Genomic DNA, 18,054 nt, shown 5'->3' with positions numbered 1-18,054 from the left:
GAGTCCTGTGGCTGTCAAAGACAGCGTAGCCGGAGCCTGGTCCGAAAAATTGACAACAATGGCGACAAGCAGCGTTTCGTAATAAGTAGTTTGCCTGTCGCCCCTGTCTATGTCTCCCTGTCCCCCTTTTGCCTCTTGTATTCTGTTTGGTTCGGTTCGGCAGCCATTAAATCAGCGGCAGGACATCGCCTGGCGGCAGGACATCGCCCAGCGCGCCTATTGCGGCACACAATATATCAAAGTTTATGTTGATTTGAGTGCCGCAGCAGCAGCAGCAGCAAAACTTCGAGCAGCATCCCAGCCTCTGCTCCTGCTCTAGCTCTGTGCGAAAAAAATAATAAAAAGGGACCACCGCATTGTCTCTTTTTATTGATTTATTTGGCCCGACTGGTCGTCCGCCCGGTCTCCGCTTTTTCCCCTGCTTTGCTTTTCGTTTCTTTTCTTTATTTGTGTGCTTATTTTTGATTAGATTTATTTATTTTTATTTGTGCTGAGCCTTCATCGCCGTCGTCGTCGATGAAATTTAATAATTCCACTTAATGCAATAATAATTTCGTCGCCTTTTGTCCTGAAGCACACACACAGGACACTCTCCCTCTCTCCCTGTCTCTCTTCTCTATCTGTATCTGTGGCCAGGGCATAATTTGTGCGAAATTTGTCAGATTGCTGCCACATCAGGCAGCGGCAGTGGCAGTGGCAGCGACGCCCTGCTTCTGTGTAGTAGGCTGAGTAATGCCAGAAGATGGTGTGGCAGAGGGAGTGGAGTGTGGGAGTCATTTGTAATATGTTTTATTTGACTTGTGGCAGCTGCTTCTTTCGGCTCTGCTAAGTAATTGAGGGACGCCCAGGCATCCCCAAAGGAGGCAAAGAGGCGGATAGCATGGGGGGTGGAGCGTGGGGCGTAGGCTTCAGTATAGGCGACTGCTGATTACAATTAGCTGAGAGGCTGGTTAATTGGCAGAAAATGAAAGGTAAACAGATGGATTCTAGCCATGGGGTTTTCCATAACAGCCACAGTTTGTAAGTACTCCCGAGAGAGTATCGATTGATGGATAGCTGAGAGAAGATAAAACATATTTTAGTGGCATTTTTTTGACTTTAAAGGCTGTCATTTTGTATGTACATCAATTTAATTTTGCCTGGGAGAGTTGCATACAACAGAGGAATATAATTTATTTTCCTACGTTATAATTTTTTTATTGTACTTTTTGTGGAGTTTTTAAGGTTAGCGGAGGCATTATATTTAATTTTTTTATGTATTTTAATTTTATTTTAATTTTGGTTTTTTTGGTAAATTTTGAAGAAGTTTCTGTGTGTACTCATCGGAAATGTATTTATAATTGAGAAAATCCATACAAATGCTATGTTTATTAATTAATTTTCAGCTAAAATAAGCGATTTCCTTCAATGTTTTAGCTGGTTTTATTCATTAAATATATATATTTTTTTTTCCTATCACCATGTTATATTTTATTATTATACTTATTTAATGTACTTTATTTGTATAGATTTCTATATAATTCCCATGTTTTCCCCCTTTTCCAACCTAATATTAATGCTCCATTCTGTGTCAAGTCAAATATAAATATTAATCAATCTACATTTAAAGTTAATTAAGAGAAAGCTCCACCTCTTTTCCCCGCCTTCCTGTCCATGCCTTCCCAGACTGCCTTCGGCTAAGAAACAATATTATCTACGTTTCAGCATTTCCCACACCTGTGGCAACTCTCTTTTAATTCATGTCAAACCTTAGTAGCAACAAGCAACGTACGCAACGCAACACAGCAGAAATAAAAGCAACAAAAAATGGACCAAAGAAAAACAAGGCAACAGAAATTCCAGCGGCCTCTTTTTGACATTTTGAGTGACATTATTTGTGTCAACAATAAAACACTCAACCAAAGCAGCAGCAAATCGAGACAGAGCAAGGCAGCCAGAGGGGCAAAGAGAGCGAGCCAGAGAGAGTGCGTAAATAGAGAGAGCGTCAAGCAAAAGTACTACAAAATGGATGGCAGCGAAAGAAAGTGAAAAGACGGGAAGGGAAAGGAAAGGACACGGGGTGGCTGGCAGGGCAAGACAATTTAAAATTCAATAAAACTTCAATCAGCGTTTAAAAAATGTATCTATGTGTCTCTGCCCCCAATCAGTGTGTGTGAGGGTGTGTATGTGTGGCAAGTGGCAAGTGTGGCAAGACAGCAGCCCAGCAATTTAAACAAATTGAAAGCAAGCGCAAATAAAAAACAGTTTGTTGCCACTTTTCACATCAATTACGCACTTGAGCCAAAATAGACGAAGGCAAAGAAACGACGCAGACCCAGAGACGAAGACATAGACGTAGACGAAGGCGAAAGGCGCGCGAGGGACAAAACCCAAGAAAGTCCCAAGGAAAAACCGAAGTCCTTGCCACGCCACCCCGCCGCCCGCACGTCAATTTCGCTCTTCGGCTGCTAGCTGGTGGCTGGTTGCTGCTTCTAGTACAAAAATAACACTTGAAACTAAACGCGCATTCAGGCAGCGGCTGTCGGCTGCGCTGCCCGCCGCTTGCCACACCCACTTGCCACCGACAGCAACAAATTTTCGCCTGCGTACACGGGGCGGATTTTTCCACGAGCTGAGGCTGCGACGGTTGCTGCTACTTCTACTGTTATTTTCCTATGCGCCAGCTGCTGTTCGTTGTCCTCTTTTCTATGCTTCTGCTGCTGTGGCTGCTGTTGCGGGGGCGACTCCTCCCTTTTACCACCTACCTATAGCCTCCACACCACTTTACACAATCATTTGAATATGTGTGTGTGTGTGTTTGCCTATGTTTTTTTTTACTTTTTGCAAAAAGCGAAAGTAAATGTTTGAAAATCGTAAGGAAGGAAAAATCAAGTAAGCATCGGGAAAGAAATCAACGAAAACATTGCAATGCATTGGACGGGAAATTTAGGGCCATTTATTTCCAAGCCGAATAGCATATGCTCTGAAAAGGGGAGGAAATATTGAAGTATTTTCTTCATTAAAAGCAAGGAGAAAAAAGGCCAACAAATAAAAAAATTTATACGAAAAAATAAAAAATCCTCCGAAAATAAATACCATGAAATAACAGAAACAAATATTTTGTATGCCAAAAAATACTAGAAACCCCAAATTTTATTTCTTTTGCCCGTTTCCCACCCATAAATATCTGCCTGAAATCTGCCTAAAATCTTCCTGAAATCTCACACTCACAGCCCTATCCAATCCATTGCCAATCTGCTCCCCAGAGTCCTCTTCAATGACATATTCCCCATACCCTGCCCGCTTTAGTATCCAAATGGAGAGCATTCTAAGAATAAGGCAAACAGTAGAGGAAAAAAATTAAACGGGAGCAGGGAATTGCTGGCAAGCTTTTTATTGCTCGTGATAACAAGCTGGGAGGCAGGCTGGTAGCAAGGTGGAATGGGGCAAGACCAGCAGGAGTGCTCTGTGGCTTGCTTAGAGAAAAGCCCAAGAACTGACGGCTCGCTCTGTGTCGTGTCTGGGGCAAGCGACCGAGCGAGCGAGAGAGCGGCTCGGCGGCGTAGCTGTTTGATGTTATTATAGATGACGATGACGATGATGGCAATGGCGATGACGACAGCCTGCCATGGGCGCACACACAAACACACACATATAGATTTCTATATATGTATATATACATTCAATGATGATCCCCGCCTACTCCACCTCATCCTCATCCTCCTCCTCCTTCTACTTTTCCTAGATCTACTGCCTTCGCTCTGCTGCCAATCAAAGTCGCCGCCGCGGCAAATGTCTTGTTCTTTGGCATGTTCTCAGGTTGTCAAGGCTGCCGCTTTTTGTTGCTGCTGCCTGACTGCCTGCCACTTGGCGCCTCAAGTACACGCGTGTGTGCTACAGCTAGCTGTAGCTGTATCTGTGTGTGTGTGTGTGTGTGTGTGTGTGACGGCCATTACTTTGTTGCCTAGGTGTTGCCGTCGCCATTGACAATGATTCCATCCAACTTAAAGCTGAATCAAGTGAATCTGTGAGCTCTGGAATTCAAGAACTTCTTTCTCTGACACGACACGACACGCCCAGACGCGGGAGTACCAGTGGAATTCCTTGAAACATTTCGTATTCATTGTTTCTGTTTTATTCGCTTCGTGAGAGAGACATTTGTCAAAATCCATGGGAATTACAGTTACAGTCGTTCCTGCGTACTATTTCCGCCGGAAGGGGCAAAATATGCTGTTTGTGCTGGACACCCAACCCCTTGCCAAAGGAGATGCTTTGTGGCAAGTGAATCAAGAACGAATCCCCAAAGAATGTTGACTCTTCTGCAGCTCTCTAAGCCATAACTCTAGCTGCAGCCAATAATAATTCTGTGAGTGAAATTTTCGACCCTCTACCTAATATTTGATTATTTTCTTGTTGAATACTGCGCACTTTTTTTGGTGCATATTTTTACGATTTTTTGTCAAGGGTATCTACAGCCTCGAATTATCTTTAGCCCAACAAGCAGGAGCCGCGCCTTCTTTTCTCCTGCATTTCACCTGCTTTTGCGTTTAGCGTAAGACTCTCCTCCTCCTGCCAGTCCTGCCAGTTATCCTGTGTGTTTCGTTGCTGCTGCTGCTCCTGGCGCCTAACAATATGCAATAATAACAATTTACATATTCATGAGACGCCCCGACCGACCGACAAGCAACAACAACAACAGCAGCAGCTCCAAGGGAATGGGAAGGGGGTGGCAGGTTGAGTAAGAGCTGGTCCAAGAGGTGGAGTTGGAGGTGGAGAGAGGAAGGATGAGGATGAATGTGACGGCAGTTTGCATAAAGAGCAGCAGCATCACAGCTTAAACAGAAGAATCAACAACGGAACAGGAGCGTATCCCCCACGCGGTCCACGTGGTCCATGGGTGGAGCAGGGTTACTGTTTGCAAGCCCACTACCATTATGGAAAACCCTTAGAAGTCACGGAGGCAGACCCTTGAACCCCCTTCCAAAAACCCTTTTAAACATCAATTGGAAGGTCTCTTGGAACGCCCTTTGGAACGAACTTTGGAACGCCCTTTGGAACGAGCATTGGAACGCAAACTGGCCCTTTGGAACATATGGAAACACCTTTGGAAAACCCTATGGAAACCCTTTGGCAAACCCTTTGAAAGACCCTTTGGAGTACCCTTTTGAAACCCAATTGGAACCACTTTTGCAGCAAACTCCTCCATTGTAGACCTCCTCCTGGAACTCATCTGTTAAATCTATTCGCGTACACCCCACTCACCATTTATAACCCATACCCATAACCCTCTCTTACTCACCCTCACCCAATTGACCCCCCGTAAACCCGAATCGGACAGCAGGAGCAGACATCAGCCAGCAGCCGTAGCCCTTTTGTTAAGCCGAGACGTAACTGTAGCTGGTTCCCAAATATTTATATTTATATATGGACCCCATTGCACCAACACCCCACACCCACCTACCTCTCTTCCTGCCTCATTTATTTATTTTTCATATTTTTATGATATTTATTTTCTGGGTCTGAGTATTTTTCATGCCCGAGTTTCTCTTATATTTTTGTTGTTGCTTTGTTTGCAGTCAGCGCCAATTTTTGCGCTTCGAATGATTTTGCCGAAGTGGATTTGCATTTGCTTTTGGGAGGGAGAAAGGGCAATGTACAGCGTCCCCCAGTTCGTGCCCCTTGCTGAATCCAACCCAAGGAGTGGAGCAGGGAGACACTAGGCTTAAAACAGTAGGGGCAGCATATTATTTTTAGTTAGTTTTTGGTATAAAATGGACCATGGACCATCCATGTACCAACTCTTGGACGCTGCTGGAATTCTTGTACCCAAAAAAAGGCCTACCACAAAAAAAATAAATCAAAACAAAGGGCCAGCGAACGCCAAACAGCAGCAGAAACAGCAGAAGAGAGCGCAAGAGAGCGACAGCAGCGGAATTTCAACAGCATCCACAACATCCACTCTCTCTTTTCTGCTGCTGATGCTTTTCCTCTCTCTCTCTCTCTGTCAGCGGAAAAACTTTTTAGAGACTTTCCCACAGCCACTGGGGCCACTGGCAGGCAGCGGCAGCATTCAGTCAGTCAGGTGCAGACAGTTGACGTGTTCGGTTGACCAAAGCGGAAGTGTGCATCGACTGTGTCGATATTTGTGACCAAAAAAGAACTGACAAACACACACGCGCACACACACACTTGCTCACAAGAGAGAGAGCGAGAGAGAAGAGCAGTGAGCAAGAGAGATAGAGTGAGACCGAGAGACAAACAAACAGCCGACATGAATGCCACATACAACAAAATCTGAGATACGTCGGTGGAAAATGTGAATTATAATTGCGCGAAATATAAAAAGGGGCAACAACAAAAATAGAGCAACAACAACAACAGCAATAGCAACAAAAAGACAGCGAACGACAATTGTCAATGCGCCGCGCCGCGTGTGTGTGTGAGTGTCCCGACGAGCCAGTGCCTGTGTGTGTGTGCGAGTGTGTGAGAGAGCGAGTGCTGGTGCCCTCCCCACCCCCTGCCAACCAGTGCCCGACAAAAGTGTGAGTGAGTGTCCGTGTCCACATATCAGCAGCAGAAGCAGCGACAGCAGCAGAGAAGCAGCGACAGAATCCCAGCAACGCGCAGCCAAGCAGCAGGAAAATCAGAAGTCAACGACGACGCCAGCAGAAGGTAGGGCCCACAAGACATTTTTCCGACGCTTTTCCAGCAGCAGCAGCAGCACAGCATAACAGCAGCAGCAGCCAGCCAGCAGCATAACTCACCACACCCTGATCCTGCAGGACCAGCAGCTGCGCAAAGAGAGAGAGAGAGAGAGCGTATAAAAGAGAGATTCAAGAGACGGAGATTGAGAGAGAGTCAGAGACTGGGAGGCAGTGGCAGAGGCAGAGATTACTGAGGCTGCTGCTGCTGCACGTGGAGTCTGTGAGAAAAGCCCACAATTTTGTTCCTTTCAGACATTTTAGTTCGCTTGTTATTGCCTTCAACCATTCCCCCACTACCTCCTTTAATCTTTTTGCTTTCATATTTTTACCACTCCTCGCCCTGCACAACAAACAACAAAAAATGAACTTTAGAAGTTTTGTTTTTTCTTGGAGGATGACGGGCGGAGGGGTCTACAATTATCGCTGATAATTTCCCGTAGCATACTTTTGCGAAGCCCTTGCTCCGTTTGGTTTAAATTGCTAGCATGTGTAGCAGTAGCTCACACCTCCATCCTTCCTAATCTCCCCTACCGCCACTGACCTTGGTCTAATTTGGTGGAAATTTCATTTGTGATTACCGGGGGCCATTAATTTTTTTTTTGGCTAGCGTTTCCCAAAGAGCGGAGAGCGGCAAAGAGAGAGAGAGAGCGACAGAGAGCGCAACACTTTTTTTGATGCCAATAAAAAATGTAGCACACTGTGTCACACATAGACTCACGCAGAGATTGACATGTGCATGTGTGTGTGTGTGTGCGTACGTGTAAATGACCGGAAACTGTGCTCAAGTGCTGCCTGCTGCCAGGCTCCTTCGAATGGCTCCCCCTCTCGCAATGGGGAACCCTACGAATCCCATTTTGGTGCTACTCTTGTCCTGCTTCTCCTTGCCTGCTTTTCTTAGCCTTCTTTCTTACTGCTGCTTTTCCCCCACATTTCCCCTTCGCTTGCCTCTTTTTCTAGCCCACTTTCTGGCTTTCTTTTTTGTTGCCATCTTTTCTTGTCCTGCAGGAAGCACTTCAATTGTCAAATTGTTCCTTGTTTATTGTTGCAATAGTTTTGTTGATGGACAGGTTTGCCTTTCAGCCTCCCAGACTCGCAGGAGACTACGACTCCATGTCCATTTTTTTGTTGCTTCCTCGTTTCGTTTCTTTTCTTTGCGTTTCGTGTCCTTTCTCCTTTCACTTGTTTTTAAAGTGATTTTCGCAGACGTAGTCACTTTTTATGGGCGTCGTCCTGTCCTATCTTTTGGCTGGTAGCTGCAAAACATTCTTCCTTCCCCTCCCCCACAGTCATCCCATCTAGCCATTCTTCCTCTCAATTTATACTCCCCTTTCTGCTCATTCCATGCCTCCTGCTCCTCCTCGTCTTCTGTTTCCACGAAGTAAAAGCCAAACAAAGCAAAGCAAAACAAAACAAAACAATCAACACGGAAGTATATTTCTTGTACCCACTGTGTTGTGCTATGCTGTGCTGTGTCCTCCCCTGTAGCTTCTCCTGCTCCTTCTCCAGCGTTGTCCTGTGTACAAATCAGCGTGGCCTAGTGCGCTGCTTGAGGTTGACGCGGGAGCCTTTTGTGAGGGAACGCGGCAAGGAGAAAAGGGTTTCTAGAGGATATACGCTGAAGAAGAGAGCCATAGAGGATGAACAAGTGAGCAGGGGAGCCAAGGAAGGAAAGTCGCATAGAGCAGGGTAGAAGGACCTCCCTGGAAGGATGTTGTACGAGCGAATACGGATGTAGGATGCGCCTGCGAATGTGATTTTTATGATGAGTGGCACAGCCTTTAGCTTCATCAGCGTTGACATTTAAATTTTGCTCTGCTTTCGCTGCTTCCTGTTTCTCCTCTCGGTTGTTGTTCTCTGACAAAAGGTGAATCCTTTTCCTTCAAAAGAAAGCTCAAGAGTCAGCGAGTTGTTGCAGTCGCAACTCAAAATATAATGCCACGTGGCACAAATCAAATTGAATTGCAATTCCAAGCCGGGAAGCCAGAAGGAAGCCCGGGAATTGAAAAATTGCAGTCAAAGGGGGGGTTAAATTGAATGCTGCCAGAACATTTCATAGATACACAGATGCTTTTGAGGCCAAAAAAAAAGAAGGCAATTATAGAGAACATAGACAGGCAGACAGTGGGAGGGAGAGAGAGATGCTTCGCGGTTGCCATAGACAATCCTCTAGTGGGCGAGGCAGAAAGGACTCTCAACTCAAGTCAACTCAACTCTGGGGCCAAAAGATTTTCAAAGGCTTTGGCAACATTTCTGTTGAACGATGACAAGTAGCGGCGGCAGTGGCATCAGTGGAAGAAAAGTTCTAGCAACGTTTTGCGCATATTAAACAAAAGTTGACGACAGCAGCAACAGACGTTGTGGATGGGGCAGCGGCTGTGCCACACAGTCGTCGTCCTCATTATTTATTTGATTGCCCGCACCGCACAGCCAATGCTCGAAATTGCCCCCTGGGAAAATCACACAACTGTGTGGGAGGCAGCAGAGTGGGTCGGTAAAAATCATAGAAACGCGGTAGACAGGGAGAAGTCCGTCCCGAGTCTGAGAAGAGGAGCCAGCAGTAGCAGAGAGATCTACTGCAGAGCAACCAGCGGCAGGGAGGGTCATGGACGAGCATCCACTCTATAGACAATCCACAAAATAAGTAGAGAAAAAAAACTCTGCAGTCCACTCGCATAAACGTAATTAATAAGGCAAATTAATGCCAAACAATAATACAAATTCATTTTCATGCCAAACAAACGAAACTAAATTACACACAAAGTGTGGCAGAGGCAAGGGAAAAGCCCCTGCTCCAGAGCAAGAGAACCCAAGCATCTATCGCTGCTCAACGAACCAACAATGGAGAATGAGATTCCCAGAGACCGGGAGAGACCGGCAGAGAACTCGTAGAATAAACATGAAAATTGAATGCTAATTTTCGGTTGGGTTTTGTAGCAACCGAAAACTTGAATACCCTCATGGGAACCATAGTTAGGGGCAGCATCGGCAAGCAGCCAAGCAATCCACCAAAGAAGCAACGAGATTTTCCAAAACGATTCTACTTTAATTGGGGCACTTGTTCCAAGCGCGGGGCAGAGTTGGGGAGTGTAAAGAATTTATGACAATTGTTCGGGGAGCGTTAAAACTCCTTAGAGTGAAATATATTTGAGCGAACTGCGAGGCCAGATACGAGGAAATTCTACGCATAGGAGGAATAGGTTCTAGCCTGAACATTTTCTGGGCTGAAAAATTGTTGATTTCGGAAGTTTCTTCATGCAGTTTACAATGAAATCTAGAGATTTCATTGGGATTTTTCATGAAATTCTAGACAAATTTCTTAAATTCTGTCTATTTTCTACGTAGTTTTGTATTCTTGGACATTTCCTAACAAGAACCATTCAAATAAATTATATTTTAACTTTATTTGCGATAAAATCACTCCGAATTGGCTGTATTCTTAGATTTTCCATCTCTAAACTATTCAGAACTTCGTTTATTCGTAGTTCCCCATGGTTAAACTATCCAGATTTCATTTCACTCCTTATTTCCCATCAAATCACTTTTATTTATTTTATCTGTTTTTCTTTTCCCATCGAAAACTATCCAAAACGCCATTGGGATTCCATTCCACAAAGTTGTGGCCCGATTAGAACCCTATTTCTGTATCATATGCATCGATATTTCCCGTAAAATCAATCAAATTAAGATACATTTTCGCATTCAAACTCCCACTAAGCCACAACTTTTTTCTTTTGCTCATCCGCAAACTCAATGATAAAGTACTCGTACCCTCCGCGGCCTTTTTGCGGCCACCTTTTCCACATGCCACCTGCCATCCATAGAGAGAGAGAGAGAGAGAGAGAGAGAGAGAGAGAGAGAGAGAGAAAAAGAACAACAATAAATGCCAGTTAATAAGTACAGGTCATACACAGCCACACACACAACAGTGGTTATAATTACACACACAGATACACACCACACACATGGCACACACCCGCATCGACAACAACTAAACAGTTCGTTGAGCAGAAAAACGAGGGAAATCTACTTAATCACGTTTAATTAAGGTGAGTTCATAAGTAGACATCCCACCACGCCCACGCCCATGCCATTCAGCTATTCCCCCTCCTCTGTATGTATGTGTGTTTTATATTTTTGCGAACTGCTTTTATTGCCTGACGAATGATACAAAAGAGGGACAGAGACGAAGAGTGGGAGAAGGGGGAGGAGGGGGATGAAGAAGCTCTATGGCACAGGTAATCACAGAACCAGAGATCCACAGTCTCATCCTCTGCTCAGCTATGCCGCACCCTCCGCCTGGCAATGTGCAACATAAATGCAAATTAGGGTTAAATGTTCATCAGAGTCTCGGGGCGTGTCTCTGTGTGGCAGTGTGTCTGATGCTGCTGCTGCTGCTACGACAGCAGAGGATTATAATAATAAGCAAGTGCTTAGCATAAATGGATTTATTGGCTGCACAACATTCATTCATCAGGAGTCAAACGTTCCTCCTACACAGGCACTCCAAAAGATGGATGATGGCAGGGCATGGCAATAGAGTGGGAGTCCTGTAACAGCAACAGGGAAATATGGATAGATAGTGAGAGACTAGGTGAAACCATAATCTTTGAAAGTAATATATATGTATATAGATGGAGAGCAGGAGCGGCCGCAATCAGCCTCGAGGTAACAGACTGTTAAAGGTGAGACACAGTCATGCAACCAACGACACAATTAACGGCCATTTCTAATGAAATTCAAACGCAAAGGTACATACAGAAAAGTACAAAGAGGCTTTAGAATTTGTTTCCTACTCATTTTCTCCTTTTCTTTCTTGCCGCGCATCTTTAAGATCAAAGATCTTCAAAGCAGCCACTTCTTTTGTGGGGGAAAGTTGGTGAGAGTCTCAGAGAGTGTGTTCTCTGTGTAGAGAAAGGACAAAACAACTGCCTTCAGTTTGATTTATGTACCCGTGGCACACGTAGTTGTCCTTCCAGTCAGTGAATCGCTGAGCTGCTGCGCTTCTTCTCCACTGAATCTCTATCGCATGCTCTCATTCTCCTCTGAATTTTCCATTCCTCCTGCATCACTGCTGTTGCTACCTTCTGCTGCGTCCTGCCCTGCCTGCCAAATCTCTGTGTCACACATTTGGTTAATTGAAAAAGCATCAAGGCCCTCATCATTAGCAAAAGCTTCGTGACTTATGCTCATGGTCCTACATCCTACGGGCCGCCCCTTCTCCTGCTGTCTGCTGCTGCTGTTGCCTGCTGCTGCTGCCTCCCTCCGTTTATGTAATCGATGCATGTCGAACAGCAGTAGCGAACGAGGGGGCCAAATGGCACCGGGTGGGGCGGGGCGGTGGCAGGGCTCCAACAAGTGAATGGCGTGTGTGACACGAGCTGAAAAACGAAACGAAATGGAACACAGCAAAGGGAGAAAAGAGTGAAAGAGTGGTGAAGGGAGGGGGGGAAGAGAAAGGAAAACTGTGTGCTCGTTGATTTAAATTTGTGAATGGTTGTTGCTGCTGCGGGGGGTTCATGCATTTGCATTTGCATATTGCACATACGCCACAACTGCCCCGCCCCCACGCGATTATCCATTCTTCTATGTTTTTTCTAATTAAGCTTTTGCCAAAAAAAAACAACAAAATACAAAAGCTCAGGCCGTGCTCCTGCCACAAGAAAGATAAGGCTGGGCATGAATTTAGTCCATAAATTGCAGGGTATTTGCCTTACCTTTTTTGGGATTTTTGGGATTTTTTTTCGGAGTTAGTGCGACGCTTGGGCTAAAAAGTACATAAATTTCAAATAAGTCACGTTTGCTGTATAGTTCTGGCCCCACGCACACAACACTCACTCACACTCAGTACATAGCGTCTGAAAATGTCTGCTTTGTTGTGGCGTCTGCGGCCAGCGGGTAAATAAAAGATAGACGCCACTGGCACGCCACGCCATGCCTATTACCAACCCCCAAAAAATAAAATGAAAATGAAAACTAAATTGTACAAAAATATTTGTTGCCTTGCCTCTTTTTTTAGCCATGACTATTCCCCTTTCTGCTTGTTTTTCAGCAACTTTTTTTGTATGTACAGGAGTTTTCATAGTTTCAGAATTATTTTCGTGGCTGATATTAGTCTGATGTTTGCTGGGGCGCAGATTTTTAAGCTGATTTTCAGATTATTATCAACACCCAAATATAACAGGCAAAGGCACGCAAAATAGTCGACAAAGCAAAATGGCAGCAGAGAAAATAGAGAAAAGGGGAAAGAAGAAACAAAAAACATCAAAAGGAAAAGCTAAAAAACATTTTTTATCCCAAAAATAAAATTCGTAGAAAAATATTTCTAACCTTTCCACGAAAAATGGCGACGCTCGTGTGGGGATCAATGAAAGGAATTTCCATCCGTTCAATACATGCAAGAAAAACCATTCCCAGTATTCCCTTTTCTAGTATTCCGTGCATGGGGATGTCCTTCCGGTCTCTGCGCTGTAATGTCACGTAAATAAATCCAGCAAATGGCTGACAAGCAGCAGTAGCAGCACCCACATACCCACACCCGCACCCACAAACACCCACCCATGCAACCCACAATCGTTATGGCCAGGGCCAACACCAAGTGACTGCTGATTTATTTGCCACATTTCTGTGTTCCCCCTGTCCCTGTTCCGTGTGCAAGGGGATCTAGTAGTTTTGAATACCCTTCAAGAGGTATGCTGGACATTGGTGTGGTGCTGGTTAAGCAAGAAAAGGAAGCAAAGAGAGAACCACAATCGACTTTACTCCACAGCCGAAATCGGCTATCAATTCTCAGAGAGTTCAGGTACTACACACAACATTTTGTGCTCATAAATGTAGACTTTTTTGTAAGGCAGGGGCAGAAAAAAGCCCCGCCATGAAGTTTGACAGCGTGTTTCTATGAATTAAGTAGTAATTAATTAAGCAGTAATTATTTCAGAATTTGCGAACCAAAGAATACCAGTTCCAGTAACTTTTTACATTCAAGGGTATCTAAATATCGTTGCTTTGTAGCTGCCTATTTTTTGTTGCATTTTTTACAGCTCAACCTCCCTCCCTCCCTCCCTCTCTGTTGTATCCTTCGTAATCCTCTGTATTCCGTATTCCCTCTGCACAAATATTATACACACTTTATGTGCATATTTTTATGCGGCATTCATTTCTCTCCATAGTTGTGTGGCATTTACTGCTGTTGTTTGCTCGTTTGCTATGGTCGCCATTTTTACGACTCGAATTTGTTGCCCCCCATCCCATCCCCTCATGCTGCCTGCTTGCCAGCCTGCTACTCCATGGAACTGAAACTTTAATTGAATAAGTTTTAAGCGGATTTTCCTAAGAGCGAGAGTCCACTCTCTCACTCTCTCTCTCTATCTCCCCCTAACCCTCGCGGTACCGTATGTGTAATTCCTAATTGAAATATGCAAAACTTGGGTGCAAAAGCAGCGATTTTTGCATAACAAATATGCTTCGAGAGCAGAACGCAGAGCAGAGAGAGAAACAGCAGAGGAGCAACAGCTGAAACACACAAAAGGTGTTGCAATTAGATTGCGGGGGCGGATTGGGCCAGAAGCGAGATTTGCATTTATAATGCGAATTAAACCGTAAATAAATTATGAGCTAGAGTGAGAGAGAGGGAGACAGCGATTGTACACCCCGGGCGATAGCTTAGCCTAATTGGGGCGGGCAGCGAAATGGTCCTGAAATCCAAGCGGAAATTCTCCTTAACAGTTTATCGTAAGGATTATAGTTTTGTCTTCTTTCTTTTAAAAGGTTCCTTTATGTTGCTTTGTGTTCAACGGGAGCATTCTTGGGAATTTATGAACACATCAAATATTTATAGGAAATCCCAGGGAATTTTCGTGTCAGAGAGTTTATTTTTGAGATAATTATAGCATATGAAGCAATAGGAATTCTATGAAAACCTCGGAGCATCTGGGGATCTGTTGTTGCTATTTATTGCATTTCTGCATTTATTTCTATATTGGATTAAGTGCAGTGAAAAAAAAAACTCGAAAATTCGATGGAAAATCGGAGCTGGCATGCCATTTCCCTGTTAAATTTCCCTCCCATTTTGTAGATACTTTTTTCCACTCTCTCTTCTCTTTTTGAGTCGCTGTTTCGCTGTCCACTTTAATTGCAATAAAAAATGGTCGAAATTGATAGTCCGAAAAGCCCTCCCGGGTTCGACGCTTATCAAATTGAATTTCCACAGATGGAAAACTGATTTTTGCCTGTCAAATTGGAGTCCAGTGAGCCGTTTGGAGTGTTCAATAATTCAGAAAGGGAAATGAATCGATATGGGTATATAAAATATATTTCCCCGTTTAATTTGCGTAACTTAAGGACTATGCACTGCACTGCCCCCTAAGGGACTCGCCCCAAAGGGTGGTGTGTGGTGCAACAGCCAGCGGCAAGCCACAAACGACTTCCATCAGAGAACGATGCCCCAAAGAGGAAGTCGAGCGACTTATTTTCCTCCTTCTTCTTGTTTTTTTGTTCAATTTTTCCTTTTGAACATTTTTACATAAAAATCAACTTTTCTGTGGGGCGTGGTGTGGTGTGGCACCTGATGTACGTGCCATACACACACACACACACACACACACGCATACACTTGCAGAGGAAACTCACGTTGAAATGTAATTTCATGGCACACAAGTTTTTAATTAAATTTCATGGCAGACGGGGAGGTACCACCAGCAGACCAGGAAGAGGAGCAGCAGCAGCATTCGGAGAAGCAGGAGATGCTGCAGGAGTAGCAACAGCAGCAGTAGGAGGAGTAGGCGAAGGTAGGAGAGGCTTCTGCAGCATGTGGCGTGGTGCATGGTGCCCGAAGGAGTGAGTCTCTCGTAGGCGAAGGCCTTTTAACATGCAATCAACAAACCACTCTGGCATGCATAGAGGCCACGAGAGAGCGAGCGAGCAGCCAACTCGTACTATACGATATATTTCGCATGCAAATACATGTAGAAATATGTATGTATATATATATTTTGTATATACATAATATACGCTTTCGTACAAATGCCACTGCCACAAAAACTGCAGCCTTAATGCGTTTTTCAAGTGGCAGCCATGCTGCAGAAGCGGAGCCAACAGCACCGCCACCACAGGGAAGAGGCAGGGGCAAGACGCAAGAGGCAGTAGCAGTAGCAGCTGCTGCTAGTGCTGCATTTGGGGGCATGTGGAAAGGGTTTCCAGAGGCAATCATCGTCACATAATTTTATTAAGCTCTTAGCCCGCTCTCAGGGCCCATCGGCAGACCATAAACGTAATGTCCGCAACGTTCGAGGTCCAAGGGTTCCTCGGTTCGTTTCGTTTCGGTTCTGGTTCCCCTTTCTGTGTTTCTGTGGTTCCTCTCTTTGCGGTGCCACATGCTGCCTGCCTGGCTGGATATTGGCCATCAAGGGTTTTCAAATAACTTTATAAAGATCCAGCTACCGTTGCCCTGCCATTGCCTGTCGCTGTCTGCTGTCTTCCTGTAAAACTGTTTATCCGGTTTTAATATTTCTCTATACATATATCAACGAAAGGGGGAAGGGGCATGTAGTGTAAGCGTTAAAGTGGCAGAACGATAAGAATCCATTTGGCAAATGGAAATGGTAGGTCGAAATAGTGGGTGGCAGGTTGTGTTATCTGTTTATCTGTGGAAGCAGCTGGTGTGAAAGCTATCTGGCAGATGCAGATCGTTGGCTGCATAGATAAAAGAATTTATGTTGATGGTTTGTGATAAAACTGAAAGCTACTCGTTATTATTTTAGTGGGAAGTTCTCTAATGATCTAAAGGTGGTAAAAACTCAAAGGTAAAAACTATTTTAAGGTAGATTACACGAGAAAGGGATAAAGAGGAAAAAAAAATTTACATAGAAATATATTTACAAAAGATAAAGACTAACCGAAATATATATGTACATATACATACATATGTACATGTGTAGATAAATCAGCAAATCGGTGAATAAATCTATAAATAAATTGATAGAGAAATAAATAAAAAGATTAAAAATTCAACCAGTAAGTAGATAGATAAATAAGAAAACACTTATTGTAATTGATGCACATTTAAATGGACTTTTGTAGAATAAATAAAGATATAGAAATATTTCTTTCCAATCTCTTCAGAATGTGATTCTCAACTCCGTCTCTCATACAAATCTTTCCCCAGAATCAAATTTCAAAACGAAACTCCATCCCCTATTTCCGCATCCTCTATCAAATCCTCACTTCTACCTTTTCTCAAGTTTTCCTCATAGCACTTACCTCCCTGTAAAGTTAATTCTGCTCCTTTCTATAGCTACTATGTACATATACACAACAGATATTTCATTAGCCCTCTGCATATTTGGCTAACAAATCAAACAAATATGAAAAACCAGACAAAAAATAAGAAAAATCCATTGTCACGGGGGGAGGTTTGCAGTAGCAGTGGCAGTGACAGTAGCCAGTAGATAGAAGATACTTTGACTTTGTTTATTGTCAAACAAGAGACAAGCGATGTGACCTCGGGGCCTTCTACTCGCCTCGCCTCTGTACCTCACAGCTACGCACACAGCCACGCACAGGCAAAACACACACACACACACACACACCATGAAGCGATGGCTAATGCAATTCGCTGCTGTCGCTGTTGCCCTTGTTGTTGTTGGCAATAGTTCTTCCGTCTATCCGCTCCGTCTATCTGCGGCATTACATTACACACATGTGGCATGTGTGGCAGCGTGGAGGCGTGACACTAAGGTTGGATGCGGGCGGAGGGGGGCGTGCAACAAGTTATGTGTCGCCGCAATTAGTTGTTTGGCCTTGCACCCCGCCCCCGCCCCGCTTCAGAAATTTCTTGGCACCAAAGCCAAAACCAAAAGCACCCAGACACCAGCCATCAGCCACCGACTGCGAGACGTTGCAAGTAGCGCGTAAGTGTATCTAACATCTGCGTGTATGTGTGTGTGTGTAAGTGTGTGCGTTATGCAATTGATGAGACTCATGGGTAAACACTCGAAACACTCAAACACTCGTCAAATTCAATGATATTTATAATACCAAAACCACAAACAAAAGCTCATTAGCGGATTCACACGGAGGTGCTTGCCAGTTTTCAGTTGCATTTTTCAATCAGTTATCTGGGGATAAAAATTCCACTTTATAATTATTCTAGAATTTATATTTTATGACCCTCAAATAAATGGCATTCAGCCATCGAATGAGACTTCAAAATTATATTTGATTAGTACGGAAATTACCTACTTTTATTGATGGAAAGGCAATATCGATCAACAATCGGTACAGATTTCAACTAATTTAGTTTCTAAAAAGTTAAAATTATAGAATTAAAGAAATAAACAAAGGATGTACCCTTCTTCGAATTTTGCAATGGTTCCTA

The 18,054-nt window shown here is 44.1% G+C and overlaps 1 protein-coding gene across 23 annotated transcripts in view; it reads left to right on the top strand.

Moving 5' to 3' along the window:
- The first annotated feature begins 6,048 nt into the window (after positions 1 to 6,048).
- Positions 6,049 to 18,054, top strand: part of LOC117899722 (glutamate-gated chloride channel) — a 39,048-nt gene continuing 27,042 nt past the window's right edge. For all 23 annotated transcript variants that reach the window (XM_034809946.1, XM_034809959.1, XM_034809964.1 and 20 more), the window contains exon 1: positions 6,049 to 6,651. The gene's annotated coding sequence lies outside the window, so the exon portion shown is untranslated. The remainder of the gene's footprint in view (positions 6,652 to 18,054) is intronic.

The sequence above is a fragment of the Drosophila subobscura genome, chromosome O, assembly GCF_008121235.1.
Source record: "Drosophila subobscura isolate 14011-0131.10 chromosome O, UCBerk_Dsub_1.0, whole genome shotgun sequence".
NCBI lineage: Eukaryota > Metazoa > Arthropoda > Insecta > Diptera > Drosophilidae > Drosophila > Drosophila subobscura.
Note: the sequence above shows the minus strand (reverse complement) of the source record. Positions and strands in the feature narration are given on the sequence as shown.